Source organism: Rattus norvegicus, chromosome 9 (assembly GCF_021556685.1).
Source record: "Rattus norvegicus strain SHRSP/BbbUtx chromosome 9, alternate assembly SHRSP_T2T, whole genome shotgun sequence".
Lineage (NCBI taxonomy): Eukaryota > Metazoa > Chordata > Mammalia > Rodentia > Muridae > Rattus > Rattus norvegicus.
Genome location: NC_141542.1, coordinates 55,085,679 through 55,112,566, shown reverse-complemented (window position 1 = coordinate 55,112,566; position 26,888 = coordinate 55,085,679). Strand labels below are relative to the sequence as shown.

The following is a 26,888-nucleotide window of genomic DNA, read 5'->3' as shown; positions in this document are numbered from 1 at the left end:
CATTTGGGAGGTATCCTTGCAAACACTTGTCTGTGCTGTACTGAAGACCCAAGAATGCATTGCGTAAGAATATGCAGTCACCCTTGGTAGCTGTGGGTTCTGCATCCATGAATCCAACCAACCGCAAATTGAAAACATTTGAAAGCATTAAACTGAATACACATAGACTTCCTCCCACCCCACCCCTGCCCTTGTCTCTGTTCTCTAAACAATGGTGCTTATCAGCTATTTGCATAGCATTTGCATTGTGTCAGGCATTATAAATAATCCAGAAATGATTTGAAGTATGTGGGAGGCTACATGTAGTTTCTATGCAAATACTATACCATTTTAAAAGAATTGTTTTTTGTCTATGTATATGTACGTCTGTGTGGATGTACGGCACACGTGTGTGGGTGCCCTCGGAGGACAGAAGAGGGTACCAGATACCCTGGAGCTGGAGTTGTGATTAGGAGCCACCTGGTGTGGGGGGCTGGGAATCACTCAGATCCAGCAAGCACTAACCAATGAGCAATCTTTCCAGCCCTGACATTTCCCGTAAGGGTGTAGTGGTTTCTATCATTGCTGTGATCGAATGATTGGCGAGAAAGCAACTTAAAAGAAGAAGGACTTAATGTTTGAAGGGACAGTTCATTGTAGCAAAGAAGGCATGATAGAATTTGTGGTGACTTTGCTGGGGAGATGATTGAGGGAGCATCTGAGAGAGATCGTGCTGGAAACGGAGCCCCATTGTAAACCCCCGCACCCCTGGGCAAAACCCACCCTCTAGCAAACCTCTTCAGCTAGATCCCATGTCCCAAAGCCCACACAACCAACCCAAACAGTGCCATCAGCTAGGGACCAAGTGGTCATGCAAATGAACTTGTGGGGGAAATTTTACACGAGAAACAACAAAGAGATTTGAGTGTCTGCAGATTTGGGTTGTCTTGGTCCGGTTCCTGGAACCCAGCCTTTGGCAGATCCTGTGGCATGAGCCTGTTTATGAAGCAGAGGCAATGCACCTGTTGCTCTGTGGACCGAGTTTCCAAAAGTAATACGTGTGTGGGGTTTCTTTCCCACATTCCACCGGATTATTAGACCTTTGTTTTTTGAACCGCTTTCATGGCTGGGAGAAGTTGCATTCTGGGGATAAGTCTTTATCTTTTCATCTAAACCTCATCTTGGATAGAGCATTACTTAGGTCATTTCCAACCCTTCTCCGTTTAGCATCAGTATAACTGTGAACACCGTTGTCCACGTTTTGCTTCTTCACAATGCCCTGGTTACTTCTCAGTGCCTAACCCCGAGGCAGGATTCCTGTGTATGTACAAGGCTCCTCCTCTGATGTGTCCCGCCTGAAGTAATTTCTTCTCACCCCAGGTTTCTTTGCCGTGATATGAATTGGTGCTAAGATTTTGTGTGTCTTGGTCGGCAGCATCTGTGTTATTTGGGATTCAGTCTTAATTAGTCTAAGCAGAAGAAGGCTGAAGGCAGGAAGCATGGGGCTGACAGATTGGAAGACGCCTGGTCCTTGGCCAGACATCCGGGTGGAACGTCAGCAGCCGTGTGGCTCTGGTCCTGCAGGAAGTTATGGTGCTTTCATGCCACATGCCTTTAGCCATCTAGCTACCTCGGTGGAGGGTCCCATCCCCATGGAGACACACATGGCTTGAGGATCTAGGACCTCTGCCAGTGTCCATGCAGGTGCCTCTCGGCAGGGACCCTCAAGTCCCAGCTCTGTTCTCTTAGAGAAGTCAGATTCCAACCTGGGCATCAAAACAGGTAGAGAACAAGGGGAAGACACGCAAAGAACTCTTTCAGACTGGTGCGGGGAGCCTGCAAGCCGAGAGTTGGGAAATCAGGTCCGCAGGAGTCCTGCCTCCAAGGAGAGGGCACATGAGATGTGAGGCAAATGCTCTTGCACTTTCTCAGTGCTGGGTGAGTACTGAGGAGCCCCGTGGCCACGCGTAGGCAGGAAGCAGCACTGCTTTTGGTGCTGTGTAAATAACCGCTTTTTTTCATGAGTCATAATTAATCAGCAGTCGGCTTATTTTCCCCTTTCCCTGCTCACACGGGCTTCTGTATGCAATGGCTCTGAATTTGGGTAGCTGTGTGGTTCTCAGGAACCCCTTCCATGGGGAGTGCGGTTGATAAGAGACCACAAGCATGTTGAGAAGGGGGGCTCAGGAGAGACCATGTTTTTAGCAGCTAACAGCACCGCAGAGGCCGAGGCTGGGGAATGTGAGAGACAGTGGATGGAGGTAGACAGCTGCAGACCTGACGGTGGGGCCCTGCGACCCCCCAACAGCAAACATCATTCTGGATGGTTAATCTGTTTAAGTGACCTGGTGCTCCCTCTCAATGGTAGAGGAGGAGCTGGAAGGAGGAGCCCATTCCATGCTCTGGAGATAAGCCCTGGGCTGGCCCAGCAGGTCATGGTTTTGCTAGGTCTGTCCAGGAAACCTGTAGTTTTTGACAATAGGGAATCTAGCAGTGAGTGTTTTGACATTCAGCAAATGGTTTGCCTTTCCTCTGCCCACCTCCTTCCTTTTCTCTCTTCCCCCCTCCAGCCCCCTGCCTCCCTCTGTTTCCTCCCTCTCTTCTCTCCACGTTCTCTCGCTCTCCCACATCCAAGCTCTCGCCCCAGGTTTCTATGGCACCTTCTCTTTACAGATTTCAAGTCGTATTTGATTTCTATATAGCAGTCATTTCTCCTTAATCTTGGGGTATGTACTGATTGTGCTGTATGAAGTTAACTATGCTAATTACCTTCCCACCAGCATCGGTTTTCCTCTCAATTCTTACTATGTGGAGGGGTGTGTGTGTGTGTTGGGGGGATGGAGAGAGAGTGGAGAGAAGGAAAGGAGTGAACACTAGATATTCATTAAATGCCCCGTATAAACCCTCACTGCCTCGTGCTTTCAAATAATTAAAAACTGGAACACAGCTCATCACCTTTTCAGATCATTTCACCTCGACTAACTGATCTGATCCTTAGAGTCGCCCTGTGAGTTTAGAAGGGATACTGAAGCTCAGAGAAGGGAGGATCTTGACCGTGTATGGCTTAGGAAGCCAGAGCCAGTGGATGGCACACTGCCTGGTTCCCAGTGTGGCTTTTCTGCCCTCTCGCTTATCACATGACCTGTGGTGTCCATCTTATAACTGCTGAGGCAGACAGGGCATCCGGCGCTGTCTCCTTGGCTGCATTTGTCCCTGTTTTACAGAGAAGCAAACTGAAGCACAGACACAGGACTCATCCACTTTGTCACGATGTAGAAGAGCGGGTCCTTTCTTCGTCACCTTGTCTCTTTGCTTTTAGTTTATTTTCCTCTTAAAATTGATTGAATATTTGTTTGATTGATTGATTGATTGATTGATTGATTGTGTGTGTGTGTGTGTGTGTGTGTATACACACCATGTGAGTGCAGATACATGAAGAGACCAGAAGAGGGTGCCCAATGCCCTTGAAGCTGAAGTTTCAGGCAGGTTGAACCACCTGGTGTAAGTCCTGGGAACCAAACTCCAGCCCTCGAAAGTGCTCTTTATTGTCGAGCCATCTTTCCAACCTCCATCTTCTTGTTTTGTCTTGACTTTTGAACTTGGAAATCCCCAGCTGGAGAATGTCCTAGTGAGCTCCCAGGTGCCCCATCAGTGAAAGCAGCGGCTTGCTGGGGTGCATACACTGCTGGAGCTGGGCTTTGAGAAGGGCTCCTTAGACTCCAGGCTCTACCAGAGCACTTCTCTGTAGTTCATTCTGTACCAAAGCCCCAGACTGCAATCATGGTAGATAACCTCCTACCTCTCCCTGCCCACCCTGAGCAGAAGGGCAGCACAAGAAAGCTCACTGGTGAGGGCTGACTGGGCCCCGTCCACACTCTAGCCAGGTGCTGTTTGGTGAAGCTTAGACCTCACCATCTTCCTCACACTGTGGGAGCCGTGAAACTTGGAGCTCTGGGGAGAAGTAGAGGTCTCTGTGTGGAATTAGCAGGGGGGTGACAAGTGTCAGCAAGGAGACATTGCTGTTGGGGTGACAGGTGTCAGTGAGGGGACATTGCTGTTAGAGTGACAATGTCAGTGAGGGGACATTGCTGTCAGGGTTAGGAGTTCTGGATAGTTGGTACTTGGTGAGGATAGAGTGGGAGACAGGCTGTGCCTAGGGTGGCAGGCAGGGCCCTCTGCAGTAGGATGAAGGGTACACGACAGTTTCCATCCCATCCTAAAGTAGGGCTCCAAGTGCAAAACCTGGCTCTTCCTTTCTCTAAATGTGTGTGTGTGTGTGGTCTCCTTGCCTCTGTCCTCTGCCTGAAAGCTGGGGAGAGATTAGTATAGACTCAGGGATGTTGTGTGGATTCAGTGGGAGCATTGGTGCCGGGGTAGTGGGAACCTTATGCCAAAGCCAGGGCAAGCCCATTTTCTGCAGATAGAACAAAAATAAGGCCAGGTGCTTTATAAAGAAGGGAGATTCATTTAGCTTATCATTCTGGGGTTTTAAGAGTCGGAAAAAAATTGTCAGCAGAGGAAGAAATTATATGGTAGGACAGGAAGGGAGAGAAATTCGGGAGCCAGGGTTGCTGACTTTGGTTGTTTGTTTGTTTGTTTGTTTGATAATCAACCCTAATGGGAATGAATTAGGATCCCCTGAGAAGTACCTCAGGTGCCACTCTAAAGACCTAATCATTTTCTAGAAGACTCCACTCCTTAAAGGTCCCTCTACCTCCGTATCACTGCATGGAGGAGCAGGATTCTCAGATGATGCTTTAAGGGACCACACCTGAGCCTTCGCAACCCGAGAGTGGCTGATGGGCACTGTTGCGTCCTCCTTTGCTGATAAGTGAGCGAGCGCCCTGCTCCATGGGTCGGGTACTTAGGGAATAGTTAGAGCTGACGTCCTATCCCTCTAATTAACAATTGAAATGGTAGGGGCCAGAGAAATGGCTCAGAGGTTAAGAACCCTGGCTGCCCTTTCTGGAGAACCTGGGTTTAATTTCACCACCCACGTAGCAGCTCCCGGCTCCCTGTAACTCCAGTTCCAGGGAACCTAACACCCAGACATCTGGTCTTCCACAGATGCAGGCGTGCATACAGTGCACAGACAGACATGCAGACAAAGCACCCATATACACATAAAATAAAAGTAAACCTTTAAAATGGAAATGGTGGGGTTGGGGATTTGGCTCAGTGGTAGAGCTCTTGCCTAGCAAGCGCAAGGCCCTGGGTTCGGTCCCCAGCTCCGAAAAAAAGAATAGAAAAAAAAATTGGAAATGGTGATCTTTGGTTCAAGGTGAAGAAACTTCAGATGTGAGGCAAACATGGCTGCCCTGTCTGAATCCCAGAAGACCCAGGTGTGCCTGAGGGAGTGGGCTACAGTTCAGATCTGGTGACTATGGCCATGAGTTGTCTTTGGATCCTGGGTTGGCACTGGGTGAGGTGGCATGGCTATGGGTGGCTGCATTCTGAGTCATCTGACTCCTTGGGCTATCCCCAGTGAACTGCTCACTGTGCTCAGTGACTTGAAAGAGAAGGTATTTGCCAGCATCATCCATTCTGGCTTCTCCCTGGGTAAATTTACACGGGAGCTGCAGGTGGGTAACACAGAAATCCTTCCCTCTTCAGAGGAACATCCAGACTTGAGTACAGAGTCGGCAGTTCCAGATGCTGATTGTCCACTGGATTCAAGTTCGTCCAGGATTCTTTCCCAGGTGTTCTAGCTCTATGTTGCTTCAAGAAGTGCCCAAGGTAACCAGTTTGTAGAGAGGTTTGTTTCCATCCACAACTTTGAAGGTGGTGTGGTTGGTTGGCTCATTGCCGTAAGGTCTGTGGTGCAGTGATGGCAAGGAGCAGGTGGCTGGACCAAACTGACCACATCATGGCTAGAAAACTGAAGACCTCCCACTGGGTGTCACCTCTTAAATGTTCCACTGCCTTCCAGTGCCACCACCTATTCTCTGGGGATCAAGTCTTTAACATATGGAGAACAATGTCAAAGGATCTAAAAAGAAAAAGTCAAAGGATCAATACTCAATATACCATAGTGTTTGGTTTCTCTCTGTGTCTCTGTGTCTCTGTGTCTCTGCCTCTGTCTCTCTCTGTCTCTGTCTCTGTGTGTGTGTGTGTGTGTGTGTGTGTGTGTGTGTGTGTGTGTGCGCGCGCGCTTGTGGGTGTATTTGTGTCCTTACATATAGAGGCCTAAGGTTAGCATTGAGCATTGAATGGCTTCCTCTATTACTCTGAGGTCTCTGACTGAACCTAAGCTAACCAGTTCCAACTATTCTAGCTAGCCAGCCTGGCCAGTCTCCTGAGTGCTGAGACCAGAGACAGCTACAGGGTCTGCTCAGCTTCTACCAAGGTTCTGAACTCTGGTCTCCAGTCTTGCATAGTTGTTTATCCTCTCGGCCATCTCTCTTTCTCTCTTACAACTCTCCCCCAGAGGTACCCTTCCAGGTTTCTATGCATGTGACATTAAACGATTTGGAAAACCTTTACACAACAGTGACTATATTTTCACAATCCATCATTAGTAAAGGCATCATTAAAAATATGCTGCTAAATATTGAGGATTGCTTAGGTGAAACTGTATTTTATTAATTCTTTCAACATCCTTACATATTTGGAAAGTCGCTTGTGTGTATGTATGGCATAATTTTTCATTTATGGCATATAAGAAGTTCAGATACTGATAACTAAAGTTTATGTTTGGAGATTTCGTATTTGTAGGCTTCCAGAGAAGCTGATAGGGGCAGGTTGTCTTCTGTAGTTCATTTTTCCCTCCTGGGAATTTTGCCTGTAATTTCAGGAGTTTCCACCAGGAGGTGCTGTAGTTAGGCTACATCCAAATTTGGAAACTTTACCCCAACTGAAGATGAAGTATAGCTTCTCAATCCCTAATATTCTTTAAGGCAAACATATTTTATATGTTTATTATTATATATTATATATGCATATATGTCTTCTATGTGACTGAACAGAATACTGTCCCAGAAAACTCAAATTTAAAAGATACAGTGAAGCTAAGAGAAAAGCTAAATCCCATTGAGTAGCCATTGTTCTGCTCTGTTTAATTCTGGATTCCGTTTATTTTTAGCTTTCAGGCATTAATATGTCCCGTAAGGCATTGACAACTGCCCTTTGCCTTACAGAAACTTTGCATTTTTGTGAGGTTCCATTTATCAGTTGTTGGTCTTAGAACCTAAGCCTTTAGTGTTCTGTTCAAGAACTTGTATCCCATACCAATGTATTCAAAAGTACTTCCCACTTTCTCTTCTGTGACTGGTTTTATGTTGAGGTCCTTGATCCTCTTGGACTTGAGTTTTGTGCAGGGTGATAAGTATGGATCTATTTCCATTCTTCTACATGCAGACATCCAGTTTGTCCAGCACTATTTGTTGAAGATGCTTTCATTTTTCCATTGTATAGTTGTGGCTTCTTTATCAAAAATCAAGTGACCACATAGGTATATGGGTTTATTTCTGGGTCTTTGATTCTATTCCATTCATCTATCTGCCTGTCTTTGTACCAATACCATGTGGTGTTTATCACTATTGCTCTGTAGTTCAGCTTTACATCAGAGGTGATGATTCCTCCAGAAGTGCTTTTATTGTTCAGGCTTGTTTTAGCTATCCTGGTTTGTATGCATGTATGTATGTATGTTGCATGCATGCATGCATGTATGTATGAATGTATGTATGTATGAATGTATGTATGTATGTATGTGTATATGTATATATGTTGAGCATTGCTCTTTCAAGGTATGTTAAACTTGTGTTGAAATTTTGATGGGGATTGCATTGAATCTTTAGATTATTTTTGGCAAGATGGCCATTTTCAGTATGTTAATCCCACTGATCTATGAACATGGGAGATCTTTCCATCTTCTGATATCTTCTTCGACTTCTTTCTTCGGGGACATTAAGAACAATCCCAAGCATGAAGCAAATATTCACCACCAAAGAGACTGAAGTGCCATAGCCACATGGAGTATCAACTATAGAACCTGCCAGGCTGTCTGCATTGTCCACTCAGGGACAGAGAGGTATCCCAAGCCTCTCCCCGCCCCAATCCTTTTATGAAGTTCTGGGTCTCTTATAGGTGTGTCTTGTTCCTCAGTATCCCCGTCTCTCAGTGAATGTGACCCTATACTGAGATTTGAAACACAACTGTCTGTCAAGAAAAATTTAAATATGAACTGCATACTCACCAGAAAGTTAGGAAGGAGTTTTCCTTAGTTTGGATACTGAGAGGTTGTGGGATCTTTCAGAGATGTGGCTGAGTGGGGGACCATTTCATCAATAAAAGTGTGACCTAGCAGGGGCTGTCAGATGCTGGTTCCTTCCTCTGCCACACAATGAGGTAAACCGACTCCTTTGTCATACATTGCTCCAGAGAGCACAGTACCACTATAGTTCAGAGCACCAGGATCAGCCATCATGGTTTTGTGTGAGTTTAAACCTTTGCTCCTTTTGAATTGACTTGTGCTAAGTATTCGTCATAGTAAGGAAACCTGATCCATACAAATTCCTCTAAGCAAATCTCAGCTGATGCGTGGTGGCCCAATGGGAAAAAAGCGACTTCTCTGCTCTGTGCAGGATTCCTTCAGCCCACGGCCATTGAGGATCCTGGAGGGCTTCAGGGGATCTGTCACTTATGTGCAGTGAGGCAACAGGAGAGAATGTGGGGGCTCTGAGGGATGTATGGCATCCAGAATGTAGGCATAGTTCATGCCTTAGCTGGGCCTTCTACTTGGGATGTCCGTAGGACCCCATGGAGGGTTGGGGGCTCATGGCTAGGAAGGACTAGCTATGGATAAGGCCCCGAGGCACAGTGTCAAAGGGTCACCAAAGTTTAGGAGCCCACCAAAGGGTTTTAATTTCTGATATTTTTCAAATCAGGAGGAAAATATGACCATCATGTTAAAATGTTTTGCCATACAATGTTAATATATTCATTTTTATAATGACATGATGGTAAAAATAAGCCTTAGTCTGTTGTTGTTATTCTAATGGAAGAAGGGGGTCTTGAAGACAGAAATATATGGGTCTGAGAAAGCCATAATGTCAGCATAAGCAGGGATGTGATAGAGGGTCCTTGTGACCCAGAATCACAAAGATAGGTAATGACCCAGTTGCCACACTGGTAGATGTGGCACCAGATGGGACAGGAAGAACAGCATGCTATCTGGGTGGAGGAGAACCACCCCACACACACCAGAGCCATTTTGTCAGTGAAGAGGTTTCTTGTTTTTGCAGGCTTGGGACTACCTTAGACATCTCTGAGAAATAGAAGCTTAGGAATCACAGGACCCTTAGAGTCATGGTTAGGCCAGAAAGGGATGGATTCTGAAATACCATGGACTGTTTGAAGTCTTCCCTGCTTGGTCCCTTGGGCATGAGATTTCCCTGCTGTCTCATCTGTCAGTGTGGCAGTCATTCAAACAGTCTGCAGAAAGGAGTCGGCTGACACTTGTCAGGACAGTCTCAGTGCTGAGGAGGTGACTTTCCCTTTGCTTGTTAGGCCTGTGTTAGCAACCCTGTAGCTGCCCAGGCTTCACCCTAATGGCTGACTCAGGAGGTCTGGGCGGGACTATCTGGGTCTAACAAGCTTTGCAGGCAAATCTGCAATGCACGGCTGGAGTGAGAGTTACAACCTTAACCCAGGCAAGTCTGGGCCATGGTCAGGTAGCCTTGCTTGACTTCCAAGTACAGGATACAACCTTCCCTTGGGAGGTAAGAGCCCGAGACCTTGTCAAGAGATCTGAGGAATGTCATGGGCCTGCTTGGCAGACACTCCCATTGGCTCACTGGGCAGAAGCATAGGTTTTCCCTAGGCCTCAGTGACCATCTATTGGGTCTCCTTCCTTTGACTCACAGGGGGAGCTGGGGGAGCTGCTCCTCACACCCTGGTGCACGTTGCTGCTGCCCTGACCAGTTTTCCTGCACACTGTAGCCATGACGCAGTGCTGAGATTCCAGGGAGGTGGCACCTCCACGATGGCACTGCATGGGGACACTCTCATACACGATCCACAAGGTGTAAGCCCAGGGACTCATGGACTCGGGTGGGGAAAGGGGAGCCATGTCCAAGTAAGGGAGCACAGGGAACATTTGTGGTTGGGAAGACTGTCTGGGTGCAGACCAGGGTTCTGCCTGGAGGAACTGGGATAGATCATGTGCAGAGCTAACAGCATGCTGTGTGGGGAATGGTGGTCAGTGACTGCATCCTTGCCTGAGGAGCCTAAGACAGATGCTTTGTAAACTTTCAACCAGCCTGGACAAGGCTCTGTCTCTAAGGAAAACTCCAGGCTGCGCCAAACTGGGAAAGGGCCTGGGAGGCAGCCCACCCAGCCAAGGCTTTGGGACCAGCCGGGACTGGCTGGTGGGAGTCACAGAGTTGCCTGACCCAGTCCTGGACCTGGAGAGTTGCCTGACCCAGTTCTGGACCTAGGAACTACCCAGGAGGTGAGCCAGGGACTGCCCAGGAGGTAAGCCAGCAGAACATTTCTATGTGTGGTTGGATCAGAGCTGGAACCTCCAGGAATGGGGCATATCAGAAATCGGAACCGCTGTGAAGGCCGCAGTACAGATAGACCAGAGCACAAACCAGCCGTGTGAGCACAGAGATGTCTAGACGTCCACCATGGGAGGGATCAATAATACATCAGTGTTTCAGGTTTCCCCAAATTAACTTGTAGTCTTAGTCTAATCTCCAGCCAGAACCTAGGGAGGTGACTAGATGTCGAAAACACCATACATTAATTTGAACATTTTTGACATCGGGGTGAAAATAGTTCTTGTGGAAAATACTAGAAGCTCTGGAAATTGTAGTTTACCATATCTATTTGATGTTTAACAATAACTATAATTAAAATTTAATCCCAGATTGCTTCTCGGCCTTCTGGCTAAGATCAAGTGTAAAATTTAATCCCAGGCCTTTCCCTACTTGGGACACGGCCTTTTTTTGTTTTTGTTTTTGGTTTGTTTTTTTTTTTAACTTTGCTTACATGGAGACAGAACTTTATCCCATATGGATTAAAACTTAAGTATGAGAATAAAAACACTAAAGTGCTAAAAGAAAATGTAGGTAAGTAAGCTCTTGTGAGATGGGAAATATCTTTCTGTACGAGAGACAGAGGCCTCTGGCTGCAGAAGTTTTATTTGAAAATTGCATGCATGTGTAAACTTCAGTATGCGTAGAAAAGGAAAAGGAAAAAGTGTAAGTATATAGGAAATCATCAGTCAGAGGGTAAAACAGGAAAAATGCTCACAAATGTGTAAGGTGAATAGAAAAACCAATGTGCCAGGGGTGGTTGTGTTGTTGTGTTGTTGTTGTTGTTGTTGTTGTTGTTGTTGTTGTTGTTGGAGGCAGGGTCTTGCTGTCTATCCCAGACTGGCTTTGAACTCACAACCCTCTTGTCTCAGCCTTGTAAGTGCTGAAGTTACAGGCGTGGGCCACCACGGCCAGCTTAATTCCCATTACTTCGAAGGAACTTCCAACTAAGAGTAGGGTAGAGGGTAGGGATTAGTTGGCAACTGGAGAAATGGTGACTTGTGAGAGAGACAATCTTAGTAGTATAGGTACATGCAAAATCAGATACAAGATTTTTTTTTGTCAAACTAGCAAATTTTGGGTCATTTTTACTTGTTTGTGTGGACGATGGTACTCCAGGCAGGTGGAGGTGTGTGACAGGAACTGTCCTGGAACTCGGAGTGGAGGATGCAAGCCTCCGGCCAAGCAATTTGGCAGTCTGTCCCAAAACCTTTAAAGGAATTCCTCCCTTTACCCTGTTGGATCCATTTCTAGGGATTTATCCTGGGGAAACAATTAAATCTGCAGGTAAAGATTCCTCTCCAAGAATTCCATCTCAGCGTTATTTATAAAAGGGAACATTTGGAAACTGCTATCCAGTGTCCAGAGTTAGGAACACTTCTGGAAAATGTACAGTCACAAGAGAATGCAGAGACCTAAGGTTAGAAGGGCCAGGGCTTCGGGGAGAAAGTAGACCACTGGGGAAGAGGCAGAGGCTGAGCGGCACATGGGATGTGCTAGGGAAGGGCTGCTCCTCATGGTTCACTCTAGTTTTTGGTGTTCTGATGTGAAACAGGGTCTCGCCATGTAACCCTGGCTGCTAGGATGTCCTATCCAGACCAGGATGGTCTTGAACTCACAGGAATCACCCTGCTTCTGCTTCCGGGGTGTGAGATTAAAAATGTGCACCACCACTCCCGGCCTCATCTTCACAGCGCACAGGTTATGGTCAGTGAGCTTTACCTGAGCAGGGATCAGGTGAGAGATGCCATGGTTCTAATTAAGGAAGAGGTGCTTTGTGTGGGTGCTGTGCTTACTTTTTGCTATTGCTGTGATAAAACACTTTTGGCAAAGGCAACTTATAAAAGAAAGCATTTAATTTGGAGCTTGTGGTCCGTGGTGCAAGGTCTGGTGACAGGAACAGCTGGGCGCTTACATCTTGATCCACAACCAGGAGGTGGGGTGTTGGGATAGATGGATGGACAGAAAAACAGACAGACAGACAGACACTGGCAATGAAGTGGGCCCACCCTCAATAGCATGCTTCCTCCAACAAGGATGCACCTCCAAATCCTTCCCAGACATTTTTCCAACTGAGGGTCAAGTATTCAAATATATGAGCTTATGGGGGCCATTTTTATTCAAGTCACTACAGTGGGCCTCATTTACAGGCTCTGCTGAGATCAGTGGACATAAGGCTCTGCCTTGGGCCCGTGGATACCCCGTCTTTTCCTGGTTACAGCCATTTCTGGGGCATTGCTGTTCTCACCTCTTCTTCCCAATATGCATGATAATTGGAGAATTCAAAATCAAATAAAAACACAGAATACAAACTTTTAAAATTAAAAAGTTCAGGACTGGGGGCTATATATACAGTTGGCTCAGAAGTTAAGAGCGGAGGACCTGAGTTCAGTCCCAGCACCCACAGCATCCCACTACTGTCTGTAACTCTATTTGCAGGGAGCAGTGCCTCCAGGCACCTATACACATGCAGTTTACATAAAGTCATTCAGCTACACACACACACACACACACACACACACACACACACACACACACACACACACACACACCATAGGAATGGCTGGTCTCCTGGGAATTTGCTCTCTTCCACTTTCCTGCTTTGAAAGTTTGGGGTGGGGGTCTCCTGGCCCAGCAGAGAAGGCTAAGCCCATAATGCATTCACAGTGTGTTGGCTCACAAAGCTCTACTAAGCATTAATATTCGGGATGGTTATGTAGTCTTGATGAGAGTTTTGATTGGGTGGAGACTCAGTGCTGGTCCCGGAGGCATTTTTAGCACTTGGCCCTGTCAGGGTTGAAGAGAGCTTTTCTGGAAGAGCTTGAGCCTCTCATCACAATCTGGTGCTGACTTTCGTATGTCCTTGCTCAGCATCAGCCAAGTGGCGGACACTTTTCCCCTTACCTCTGTGGGCATCCCTTCCACCTGTGGGTCTGTGCTGGCCTGAATGAAAATGGCCCCCATGACCCGACAGGGACTGGAACTATTAGGAGAGGGCATGGCCTTGTTGGAGCAAGTGTCTCTAGGGGATGGGCTTTAAACTTTCAAGTGTTCAAGCCAGACCTAGTGTCTGTCTGTCTCTGTTTCTGTCTGTCTGTCTCTCCCCTCCCCCTCTTTTTCTGTCCTCCCCCTCTCTCCTTTCTCTCCCCTCTCTCCTCTCTCTCTTCTGTCATCTCACCCACTTCCTCCTGCCTGCCTATCTAGATGCAGAACTCTCAGCTCCTCCTGCACCATGCCTGCCTGCGTGCTGCCATGCTTCCTGCCATGATAATGGACTGCACCTCTGAAATTGTAAGCCAGCTCCAATTAAGTGTTTTCCTCGTTAAGAGTTGCCTTGGTCATGATATCTCTTCACAGCAATAGAGACCCTAGACACCATGTCTGTGCAGAGTGGCCCTCCTGCCTCTATCCCTGACACCTGCATTTCTGTCCTTCACCCACCGGAGCCCATGGTCCACCTCCTTGTGCTCTCCGGTGGTTTTCGCGAGGTCTCTCCATCTTTTTCAGTAGCAGGAATTCTGGCAGAAACTCTAGGGTTCCGGATGTCTCCAGTCTCTAGATCAATCCCCAGGCATCCTGGTACTGTGACCAGAACAGCTGGCTGTGGCATGTTCCCACACACATATTGCTCATATCCTGGGGGATGCCAGAAGGTACCCCTCGGGTCCTCAGAAGTGATTCCACCAGGACACTCTGTGTTGGCTGTCTGTTGAGCATTGCCAGCAGGGCCCAAAGAGGGCATTTAGCTGCTGAAGAGAAGGAGCAACCAGGAGTGGGTCTTCTCCAGTCCTCTGTGCCCCCTTGTCTCTGGCCCAGGTGTCCTGAGATATAGCGTGCAAGGTCCTTGCTGTCTTTGTCACTGTGCACTGTCTTGAACACATGCCACTGTTGTACCCAAGACACTCAATGCCAACAGGGATGCACAATGCTAAAAGCCATTGCTGATGGTGCCCTAGGCTGCCTGCTCTGGAGTATGGCTCTGGCTCACCCGGACTCTGGCTGACTTGGGTGGGACACTGCCCTCTGGGAGCTAAGGCCTTGCCCAGAGAGTAGCCTTCTCGTTGTCCCTTCCCAGGGATCTGAGTCCTGGAGATGCTGTGTGAAGCAGAGGCAGGAGCGAGGGAGGCTGGCTGCTGATAGCACCAGCTCTGATCACCTCCGGGATCAGGCAGGCTCTGCTCCTTGGGTCCTCATTTTAGCAGAAACATTGAGGGAGGAACCTGTGGGTGGTGGTGGGGGGAGGGGCTGTTACAGGAGTGAAGAGCTGGCACTCTGGCTGGGAAGGGATGCGTGGGGTCTGTGCTCCCTCTTCCCTCAGAGGCTCTAGTTTGAGGAAAGTCTCCTTGGAAGAGCCTCCCTTACAGAGGATGGAAACAAACAGTAAGCCCGCCTGGCCCCTGTCCAGCCGTGTAACCTTAGAGCCACCACTGGTGGTGGCAGGACCCAGCTTATGTAACCCGAGGGCCCGCCGAGGAACCAGGGCGAATGGGACCTCTGTGGTTCAGGAAGCTCCTGGGGGGCTCTGTTCACCTGGGCTCCATGCGGGGGCGCTGCCCCTTTGCCTGCCTCGCAGCTGCGCAGGGCACAGGATGTGAGTTGAGCTTGGTGGAGTCCTGGGGGTGAGAGTCCAGGTTTCTCTGGAGCGAGGCTCTGCCCTGCAGCAGAAGATACTCGGGAGTGCAGTTATGCGTGTTTATCTACAGCTCCTCCACACTGCATGTGGCACATCTCAGTCTTCCTGGAAACCTGCTCTGGGATGCTTAGCCTAGGGAGCAGGCGCAGAGGCCCACTAGGTAGATGCTGATGTTGTTTGCACAGGCTAGGCTGCATCCCAGAGCTCAAGGCCTGCTATTTCTGAAGCAAGGGCCTTCACCAACATGCTACCTGGGCTCTTGGAGTTCTTCCCTTTGCCCCTGTGACCTGGCTCACGGTATCATAGGAGCTCATGAGTCACGGGTGGCGATGAAAGACTATGCTATGGAGATGATGTTTGGCCCTGTCACTGGGGCCCTGGCTGTGCCATTCTTAGTGGAAAGCAAGCTCGGATGTCTGAGGTGTTTCCTGATAGGTCCCAGTCTCCGTCATACCCTATTGTGTTACCGTGGTTACACGGGCTCTCCGGCTGAAAGCTGGGGCTTCCCTGTAACTTAGTTTACTGCTCTCAGAACAGCCCTCAGTGTTAGCATCGCTTGCTGGTTTGTTGGGATTATCATGGAGGCTTGGTGTACATAAGTAACTTAACCTGTTTATTAAGGATGTCCTTCCTGAATATACACAGACCGGGGCTGGAGAGATGACTCAGCGGTTGAGAGCACCGACTGCTCTCCCAGAGGTCCTGAGTTCAAATGCCAGCAACCCCATGGTGGCTCACAACCATCTGTAATGAGATCTGATGCCCTCTTCTGGTGTGTCTGAAGACAGCTACAGTGTAATATATATAATAAATAAATAAATCTTTAAAAAAGACATAGACCATCCTTTCGAGTTGTGATCCTTAGGGACCAAGGGACCAGCTAGTGAAATGCTACCAATCTGGCCATGTGGTTCTCCCTGTGTCCTTCCTTTAGCCCTGCCGACTCAGAGGCAGCTCCTTGAGCCCTTCAGAGACTGGGCAAGCATGTCCATGTTTAACCCCCTCTCATACCCCTTTTCCCTCACGCTCCCCCACCCAGGTCCAGCTTCAATTCTCCATGTTCTCCAAACAGGACCATAGGCCTCACAATCGTGTCTTGTCTGTCCGGAGGGCCTACTTGCCTAGCCGACTACTCACAGGCCACCCTGAGGCAACTCTTCTGGGCTGTCTTAACTCTGTCGCTTCTGAACAGATGTGACTGTTGCTGCTTCTCTCTCCTTAAGCATACCATACTTAACTGTGGGCCAGGAGCGACTGTCTCTTCCCCCAGTAGTCTGAGGTTCTGGTGTTGATGACTTTGAGTCTACAGACATGGTGTGTGTGTTGTGGGGAGGAGGATTTAGCCCAATGGTAGAGTGCTTATCAAGTGCAAGGCCCTGGGTTCAGTGCTCAGCTCTGGGAGGGGGAAAAGACAAAATAACAAAGACATGGTGGAAAAATAGCCTGTAATTGGTGTTCAGAAAACAGTGTTTGAACCAGATTGCCTGGAACCATTGGGTACCTACAGTCTTCGTTTTTGGTGTAACGCTTTTTGTGTCTGAGAACTTGGTCAGTGTCAGGAATTTTTTGTTACACACTGAAGGTGGATTTTGCTTATAAAGAGCAATCGGCGGCTAACTTTAAACTCCAGGGTCTCGTTCAATGGATCTATACCATGAACTCGGTGTCTCTGAAGCTTTTGGAGGTTGCCCTTTGGGTTCATCTCCCAGGGAGATTTGGCGAAGGTCGTTGGGAGACCTCAGAGCTAACTCTGGATCCTTTGTGAGCCTGAGGTTGGAGCCCCAGCTGCGGCCCAGTACCCAGCAGGTGCCTTGCAGCCTCTCTCCTGAGCTTGCTTCTGGGCACCTCAGCGTGAGTCAGAACATGTGCAGCGTGGGCTTGCAAGGGTGGCAGGGAGCCCAGAATTAGCTCAACTGTGCTCTAGAAGGGCTGTGGTGGGGAGGGCGAGACAGTGCCAGGCAGCAGCTACACACCACAGAGGGGGGTCAGCACTCCAGAGCCACCACGGGCTTTAGAGTAAGGAGAAAGCCTGTTGGCTTCTGGCCCATGCCCAGCTGTAGGTGAGCAGTTGTTCAAGAGTGGGCTGTCTGTATCCACAGCTAGTGTGATTGGCAGGCTAAAGATGGGTGTGGGTGCAGGGCAGACATCACCATGTCCACTCCCAGGACGGGTGGCACACAGGCGTGGTGCTTGCCCACAATCTGGCCAGGTAGGGCTGCTCAGTGCGTCGGTACACCTGGCAAGTAGACGCATGCCTGAGCTGGTGGGGGAGGGGAGCTGGGGGGGCTCTGTCTGGTGTCATTCTTGCCCCTTGTAAGCTGCAACAACTGTTAGCCTGAGGCTTTACTCCATCCCAGATGGCTTATCTGCCCTCGTGCCTTTTCCTGCACAGGTATCTTGCTGAAGAGGCCGGTGGTTGTCGCCAGAGGAAGCAGGGAAACAGAACTTGTCAACCTGACAACCTTTAGGACAAAACCCAAGGGGCATGGAAGGGGTTGTGGTCTCAGGAAGCCCCCAGCTGAGTCAGCTGGAAGGAACGGTGGGTGTTGAATTTCGAGTCAACGTTGGTCTAGAAGAATGAATGGTGTTTAAGATCCTGGTGTGCAGTATGGCCACAGGGCGCTAGCTTTTCAGGTTTCCTGTTGCCAGGTGAGACTCACAGGAGCAGCGTGCACGGTGTTCTCAGTGTTTCTGTGTGGCTAGTCATGTGAATAGAACAGTCCGGGAAGGAAAGACTTCTGAAGGTCCTCGGGGTATTCAGCTCTGTGGCTCTACCCTGTGACTTGTACCTTCACACCCCAGATGGCCGCGGTGACCATTGTCTGGGTTCAGGAGGCCATGCGGCCTGGCTCTGCTGTCACTGAGAAGTCTTGATAGGGCCTGAGTTGTGGGTTGCTTGTCTGTGCTGGGGTCCTGGTACCAAGATTAGATCCGGTCTTCACTGGTCTGAGGGCGTAGTAGGAGACTGTCAGAAGTGGTGGTCAGGTAATATCCGGATCCAGCACACCAAGCAGGAAGTCTTTCCTTACTTAGGGATCAGGGACATTGGCCTTGTCTCCTTAGCACTGGATGTAGACTTCACACACACACACACACACACACACACACACACACACACACACACACACACTCAGGCATTTGCTAAGCACTAAGGCCTCCTACCCTCTTCCCACCTCTCTGCTGGTACCCAGGCTAGGCACAGGGTGCCTTCCTGCCACGAGCCCCATGAGTCTTGAGATGCCTTCCTTTGCTCAGATTTGGTTCTTTTCAAAGTACAGCATGTACTTGACTGCCTTGTTGGGGCCCAGCTCTACTGGGAGGTGGGCAGGGCCCTGAGGCCCAGAGAATGAGAGGCGCGTGCATGGGGTGGTGGGCATGTGGCTCTCTCGCCTCCTGACTCAGTGCCTTGCCCAGGTGCCTGCTACCCAGCTGCTGCCTGCCATTGTCCTATCAGAATATGCTGCCCACACCTCCTCAGCCTTTCCCTGAAAAACCAAAGGTGTCTTAGCGTTTCCTTTGCCTCTTTATTTTACACCAATGTTTTATATAATCATAATAGGTATTATTACCACTCTATTATTATCATTATTCACTGTGCTGGGGATTGAACTCAGGGCCTGGCACATGCAAGCGTTGACCACTGAGCTACGCGCCCAGCCAATTTCATCATTCTCCTGTTGTCTCTGCACAGCAAGCTTATTTGAACCAAGGCGCACTTCTGAGGGAACTCTGAGCTAAATGCTTCGTGAGTACCACCCCGTTTAATCCTGCAGGCACTCATGACAGTGGGTTCAGTGGTTAGCATACAAATGCCCTTCGGGGACCCTTGTTGACGTCACTCAGCAGATAAACAGACAGCAAGAACGTGTGGATAGGAGAGGACTTCTTAACTGTCCTTTTTACCCTCCAGGCCAGTGGAGGCTTCTGAGACCATCAGAAAACACAGGTATTTATATTATGACTCACGACAGTAGCAACATTCTAGTCAAGAAGCAGCAATGGAAATAATTTTACAGTTGGGGTCATCACGTTGCGAGGAGCTGGGTTAAAGGGTCACAGCAGTAGGAAGGTCGGGAACCACCTCTCTAGGCTGTTCAGTACAATGGGAGAGAGGAAAATGCCACCGAAGGAGACTGTGTCACCTCCTGCTCATGGTGCTTGATGAAGCAGAGGGTTGGGGATGTACGCAAAGTATATAGCCTTTTCTCCCTTCAGAATCCCATCACCCCTTTGCCTACGCTGCTTAGCCTGCTACCTACTCGTTTTATTGCTGGCTTCCCTGGGCTTATCACAGTCCCTTTGCCCTCTGCTGGGCCCGGTGCCTGGGGACACACTCTGAGTTTGCAGGTGGTGAGAGGGAACCAGACAGAGAGCAGCGTGGCAGGTGGCCCGGGGCGTGCACACAGATGGACTGTTCAGTGCCAGGCCCCAGCTCCCCGGGAAGGCTGGCCGGTTGGAGTCAGGTTTCCCAAAGCCTTAGAGCAGGCAGGTAGGTCAAGCAGGAATGTAGCAGAGTGGGGACTGGCCATTCCGAGGCCAGTGTTTGTGCCAGTCCTGTGCCAGACAGTTCCCATTGTTTCATGAACAGCGTTGGTTGCTTGGGTCCTCGTGACACGGAAGCAGTTAGAGCCTCCTCCGGGATTCTTTAAAATCATCACGGCTGCTTTCTCAGGCGCATAATAGGATTGTCCCCCCTGCCCCCCTTGTCTGCTTCTTTCACGTTAGGGCAGTTATGCTGCCATGCTGGTACCTGTCACCAGAAGAAAAGTGAGCCCACATGGTGATCTGCTTAAATAACTGACACCACCCCCCCCACCCCACCCCACCCCCCCCACCCCCCACACCCCCCCCCCCACCAACAAGCCCAGGGACTCTGAAGCAAGCTGCAGAGGGAACTCCAGTCTGTTGCGGCTGATCGGGACTTGTGAATCTCACAGCATCTGTATAGTCTCACCCAGAGTCTGCCCAAAAGCTGCCTGCAAGCCCTTTGCATCTTTACCGAAGGCCTTCTGGGAGCTTCTGAGACACCAACTCATAGCACATGCCTTTAAATGGGGGTCTGTTCAGATACCCACATTCCTCGTGTCTACACAAAGCCATTAGAGTCTGTGGACTTTTCCTACAGGTAGTTCTCTGAGCCTTTATTTAGGATTATTCTGAATAGTTAGAAAAATGAATCAAGGACTTTAGTCCAGGCGAAGAGAGGTGGCAGGTCATTAAACAAGATTCACCTATGGACACCAAAGGGCTCAGTCCACTTCTCCACTGTAGCCTTTGATAAGTTACAAATGTCATTGTGCTACGGATGGAGGCCACACCAGACAGAGGAAGGTCACTGGAATATAAAGCTACCTGAGACGTCAGAACCCTGGTCTCTGGTGCAGGGCAAGTGGCACTTGTGTCAGAGTAAGGAAAGGTCAGTCCTTTGAGGTCTTTATCTGTCTGATAGGCCTTCACCTTAATGGGGTTGAGTTTCTCTTTGACTTCTTATTGGGGCTGATAAAGTTTGTGTGCCAGCGAGCTGTTATGTTTACAAGCGACCCACAGACTCTGCAGGGAGAAACTCAGTGGGAGCTGGGTAGCCAAGAAGCACTGCTTGTCTGTTTGCCACCAAGACCCCTTCTTGTGCACTAAGGGCAAGCATTTACCGGAAAGTCACTTTAATTGGGAAGTAAACGTGTGTGTTAGTCAGTTTCCCACAACTACAACACATTCCTGAGATCATCAGCCTATGAAAAGACTTCTCTTGACTTTTTTTTTTTTTGAGATGTCAGTGTAATATTGATTGACCCATGGTTTCTGGACCGCAGCAAGGCAGCACATGATGGTGGAAATGCATGCAAGGCAGAGAAAACCCTTCCAATGGCTGGGTGCAGACAAGTCAGGAAGAGCCTGGAGTCCATAGTCCCATTAAGAGCACACCTCTAATGATGACCCTTAGGCCTCACCATTTCCAGTCTCTGCCCCTTCCCATTAGTGCTCAGCTGGGGACGGAGCAGTCACTGTCATCTTAAGGGTCATGGTGGTCTTAAGGAGGTATTTACTATCTAAACTGTAGCAGCTTAGGTCTGTGTTTGCTGGCAGAATAGACCCATTCCTGTCCCATAGCTGAGGACTTGCAGTCATCACAAGGGGACTCAAGGCCTGAGAGTGTCCCCACACATCTGTTCTCTTCTGCCCTATAGCTGGCATTGCAAATGAAATGGCCAGTCAGTCCAATGGTCACGGCTTTGAACATGGAAAGAACTTTTAGGGATTGTCCCCGCTGGGCTTCCCATCGGAGCGTTCAAAGCTGTCTGCTTTTGCCTGGTGTCATCGAGGTGAGCAGGCCTCACACTCCCTGGGATTTATCTGAAGGCACACATTTTGCTCCTGGGGCCTCCCACATTGGCCCAGGTGGTTAGCCAGTGTCACAGTATTCGCATTTCCTGCTTCAAGAAAGTTTCTCCATCAGTTTTTTTTCTTAAACTTGTGGTCTGAGGGTATGTAGTTCATTTCTAATCTTCTACACACTGCAGAGAGTTCACCTTTTAAAAGGAATCATATTTCCAATCCCAGACAGGATGGAGCAATCTGTTGGGTTTGCTTTCTCTACTTGGACGACTGGACCGGAACACCACTCAGTGCAGGTGTCGGATGTAAGACCAACATTCGCTCTGACTTTCTGTCTGGGAATGCCTCCTGAGCCTTGGCACAGAGGAGCAGAGACCACGAGAGAGCCCAGCAGAGGTGGGCGGGGCGGGGGCAGGGAGAATTGAGCATGCCGAGGTTGTTAGCATTCGTGGTGAAGTGCACTGGAGAGAGAGAGAGAGAGAGAGAGAGAGAGAGAGAGAGAGAGAGAGAGAGAGAGAGAGAGAGAGAAAGGACAGTTCTGAGCAGGGAAAACAAGTGAGAAGTTTTTGAACTGCAGCCATGGAGCAGAGTAAACACCAAGCTGTGTTCCCTCCGAGACTGGACCCGGATTGCGGAAGGGAGCTGTGAGCAGGGAATCAGGAGAGGGTAGAACCACACTGCTGACTCTTCTAACCTGCTGGAGTAGAGGGACCTACTGTACTCTTGGTCACCTACTTGGAGCCATGGCGAGCTAAACACACCCCTTCTTAGGAGTTAGGTCTTATGCCAGTCAACTGAATAGTCCCGATGAAACCCAATAGTCTTTAGACAAAGTATTATCTGCTGTACCTACCATACAATAAAATAATCACGAGTTGAGAGGGCAAGGTGGTCAGGAGCAAAGAAAACTAGGTCAATGGATTGATGCCAAAACCGTGCAAAGTGACCTGTAGGAGCTGACTCCATGGGATCCCTGTGGGTTGCCCTCCTGCCGTTATGCTGGCACAATCTTCCCCCACGTGTATCAGACCCCCACCCCCCAGCTTTTCAGGCTCTGCTCACCTGTCCCCTTCTCAGAGAAGGCCATCCCTAGTGCTGAGCAGGCTGTCCTTTGCAAAGCGTCCACCTGAGTATTGCCATTAGAGTTCCCCGTAGGGTCTAGTGATATCGATGAGACAGCTAGTCAAAAATATTCAGTCACCTGACCAGAGGTATCCAGCAAGCTTAGACCAGAAGTCCTGACTTTCCATGATGTAGCATGAGGAGAAACGGGCCTCATTTTTCATATGACACCTGCTCTCTTCTTGCTTTGGAAGTTTGGAAGTGTTGTCAGTGTGTGTCAGGCAAGTGCTCCACCACTGAGCTCCCCTCCAGCCCCTTCCACTGAGCTCCCCTCCAGTGACTCCCACTGAGCTCCCCTTTAGCCCCACCCACTGAGCTCCCCTTTAGCCCCACCCACTGAGCTCCCCTTTAGCCCCTCCCACTGAGCTCCTCTCCAGCCACTCCCACTGAGCTTCCCCCTAGCTCCTCCCACTGAGCCCCCTTCAGCCCCTCGCCCTGAGTTCCTCTCCAGCTCCTCCCACTGAGCCCCTCCAGCCCCTTCCACTGAGCTCACCTTTAGCCCCACCCACTGAGCTCTCCTCCAGCCCCTCCCACTGAGCCCTCTCCAGCCCCTCCCACTGAGCTCCCCTCAAGCCCCTCCCACTTTGATTTTCGAAATTTCACCACCTCCTGACACATCATACATCTGCTTTTTGGCCCTCTCTATCTTTGGAACAGGAGAATGAGGATTTGTCTTTGGCTGTTGACCACCATGGAATCTTTAGTACCATGGCTGTGGCTGGAACTTAACAGTAGCCAATAAATATTTGTTCCGTGAATGATTGCAACTAAAATGTAGTGCCCACGGGTGCAGACTCTGGTAATAAATATTCCTAAATGAAAATACTCAGCATGGCAGCTTTGCTTTACCCTATTTTGAAAACCTGTGTAACCATGAAAGACCATTTTTAGTTAAAGGTTTTTGAGGGGTTGAAGACATAGCTCAGAGATGAGGGGCTCACATTTGTCTTGCAAAGGACAAGTTCGGTTCCTGGAACCCATGTTGGGTTTCATGGGTAACTTACAGCCATCCGTAACTCTGGCTCCACGGATCTGGGATTCTCTTCTGGTCTCCATGGATACCTGCACTCACAGGCACAAACGTGCATAATTTTTACTCTTGATATTGTTGGGATAAGGGTAGAGTTTAGTGGTATGGTGCTTGCCTAGAATATGCAAGTTTCTGGGGTTTGGTGCCCAGCTTCCCAAAACAAGTAAAGAGATTTGATATTGTTTTGAACATTAAGGTAGCACATGTCTGTCAGATGGACACTTGGGTGCCCCACCATCTTTTGCAAAGTACCTTCTGTACATGATGTAAGTTACCTGTGCAAAGCTACACAGATGAGCTAAAGCCAGCGTATTCTGTAATGGGAAATACATCCTGTTACGGAGTTTCCACATGGGCTATGTGGCAAGGCAGTCTTTGGAGTCTGGTGTTTATAAGATTTTACATTTGATAGGACAAGTTTGGGAAGAGTGGTCTACGTGTTCAGGGTCTGTTAGGGAGGCAAGATGGATGGGGATAGAGATTGGGACCAGCCCAGCATCAGTCAGACCTGAAATGTCTCGAAAGGCTGAAGAAGGGCCCTGCTAGTCCTAGGACTAAGGGACTGACAGATCCAGAAGGATCCAGACAGGATAAAAATGAAGTGCAGGGCTCCGCAGGGACCTTGGGCTAGCCTGATTTAATTGTCAGGGTCCAGCATATTTAACATAAGCCACCTAGAGAGGCAGGATACCCGACTGGAGATGTGAAGGCAGATTTTCCTATCTCCAATAGGAATCCATGTCCATAACACTGGCAGATCCATCGCCAGAAGAAAGACTAGGCTTTTGTATGTAGGATCTCACTGGAGTCTCAAAACAGACAAGGGGAAAAAAAATCCTCCTCCATCTGTTCCAATGAAGAAACAGGCAGAGAAAGAACACGTGGATCTCCAAGTTTCCTCCCATATTAGGTGGTAAAGCTGGCATGGATTCCGGGTCTTAGAAACTCTAAACTGGGGATGGATGGGGGCGTAGCTTGGTGGTGGAACATTTGTCTAACATTTGTGGGGCCCCAGGTTGGATCCCCAGCGTTGAAAAACAAACAAAACAAAACAAAAACCCCAGAATTCCAAAAGCAAGCACTCTCTCTTGGAGGCTCCAGCTGAGGTACATTTTCTGTGGAACAAGTTCCCCTAGAGGAGCGATAGACAGAGAAAACTGGAGAACAACGCCTTAGCCTGCTAACGCGATTGGAGGTTCCTACAGACGTGTTCCAAGGCAAGAACGAATGACAAGAATAGTGACTTAAAACAATCTCCTTTGAAGGTGCGTGAACAGTAGCAGACACGCATTCATGCTGCTATCAGTGTTGGGCGGGGGCTCTGCTTTTATGAACAGCTCTTCGGGCATCACCTTCCTGGTCTCCAGACCATCTAATGCTGACAGGAGCCGTGAGTATCACTGACACCCGGAATGACAGAGGTTACAGGCGCTCTTACCTGAGGCGCTTTCTCTGTTTACAGGTGTCATTCTGGGTGTCATGTGGCTAGGGACCCAGACAAAGTCACCCGGAGGCAGCTTAGAGCATTCCCTCCGAGGTTGAGGTTAATCCTGATGTGACTGCTTGTCCTAGTTGGTATATTTGTGTTTGGGGAAGAAAGACTTACCCCTTAATGTAAGTGTTTCCAGATCATTTACAATGTGTCCACTGAGACATGCCTTCTTCCCATGGGTAAATTATTATTTAGCAGAATAGACCACGATGTCCTCTCTTACATCTCACTCAAAAACACCCCAAAATAAAACAGAAACAACCCTCCCAAAAACAACAACAAAAATAAAACCACTGTCCTTTTTCCCTACATGAGACTTTTAGAGGTGAGGGTAGTAAACAACATAGATTAAAAAAAAAACTATATTATTTGTGTGTGTGTGTGTGTGTGTGTGTGTGTGTGTGTGTGTGTGTGTGTCTGTCTGTCCACAGAAGTCAAAAGATGATCTCTTATCCCATGATACTTGACTCAGGGGCATTTGTGAGTTTCCCAACACAGATGTTGGGCACCAGACTCAGGTCTAATGCAAGAGTGGTTTGCATTCCAATCTCAGAGCAATCTCTCCAGTCTTAGCACAGGTTTCTAAATCAGGGAAATCTCGTATCCTAGAAGCAAGCACGTGACAGGGTCAGGGTAGCTGGTCTCTCAGCCCCCTGGTGAGACCCGCTGGTCAGAAGGTCATCAGTAATGACGTCTTGAGTCTATTCCAAGTATCCTCTCATTCAGCCTTGCTGTGGCTGACTGTGGTCCCCAGGGCTTCCTACCCTGGCTGTTTGGTCCTTGGGATGGTGCTGTTGGAAGATATTTGAAACTTAAAGAGATGGGGCGTCACAGGAAGTTGACAAGTCACTGGGGATGCTGCCCTTGCCTTTGAAGGGGATCATGTTATTCTTGTGGATTTTTATAAGAATGGGACATTGAGAGAGGAGGCCTGGCTTCTGCTCCCTTTCAGGCTTCCTGTCTCACCATGTGACCTCTCCAGATATGCCATCTGCTGTGAGACCTTTGGGAGAGATTGAACACAAGGGCCACTCAACCTCAGATGGTCTGCCTCTGAGAGTGTGAGCGTCCCAGATGGATATGTGTCTATGGGCACACACACAGGCTGTGGGAGGCTGGTTGTCTGTGTGCAGTTGCGGGAGTGTCGGGTCAGGACTGACTGAGCTAACTCACACGGATGGCAACAGGTGTATTTCATGTTTTTGTACTGTCTCAGGGTTGGGTGGGAGCGGGGTTGGGTGGGAGCGGGGTTGGGTGGGAGGTCTCGGACAAATTGTTCTGTGCTCAGCCCCTCCTCTGGTTTAAAGAGACAGAGGGGCTGTTTCTGGTGTCTCCACTTTGGGGAGCCTGGTAGCCATGAACTATCACAGGGTATCTCTGGGCCATCATGAAGTAGCAATTGACTGAGACTCCTCTCTGCCTCAGCCCCTGCCTTCCTCCATTTGGAAGCAGGTAACGTCCCAGTGAAACTGAGAGCTTCCTCCTTCTCCTTGGGAAGAACAAAGGTTTACTTCTTCAGCACAGACTTGTACAGTTCAAGGTATGAGAACAATGTGCTCTTGTGCCCTTGAGCCCAGGGGTGGGATTGCTGTTAGGTTCAGATTTTGTTGAACATGACTGGCTCCCTGCCTCCCTGCCATAGATTCTTGAAGGCTCTGGGTTCATGCTGTGCTGCTGGAGCACTAGTCCACTTGGGAAGACAGTGGGGACCTGGTGGTGGTCTCTCTGGCCTCTAGCTCGTGAGAGCTCTAGACAGGTAGC

At 49.0% G+C, this 26,888-nt stretch overlaps 1 protein-coding gene and 1 pseudogene across 10 annotated transcripts in view; both read left to right on the top strand.

Annotated features, from left to right (window-relative positions):
• The window catches only part of Cracdl (CRACD like), a 116,413-nt gene that overhangs the window by 7,378 nt on the left and 82,147 nt on the right, over positions 1-26,888 (top strand). For 4 of the 10 annotated variants that reach the window (XM_087565176.1, XM_087565174.1, XM_087565177.1 and 1 more), the window contains exon 2: positions 17,543-17,689. The gene's annotated coding sequence lies outside the window, so the exon portion shown is untranslated. 10 annotated transcript variants of the gene reach the window in all.
• Positions 10,850-11,029, top strand: LOC120094963 (U2 spliceosomal RNA; annotated as a pseudogene).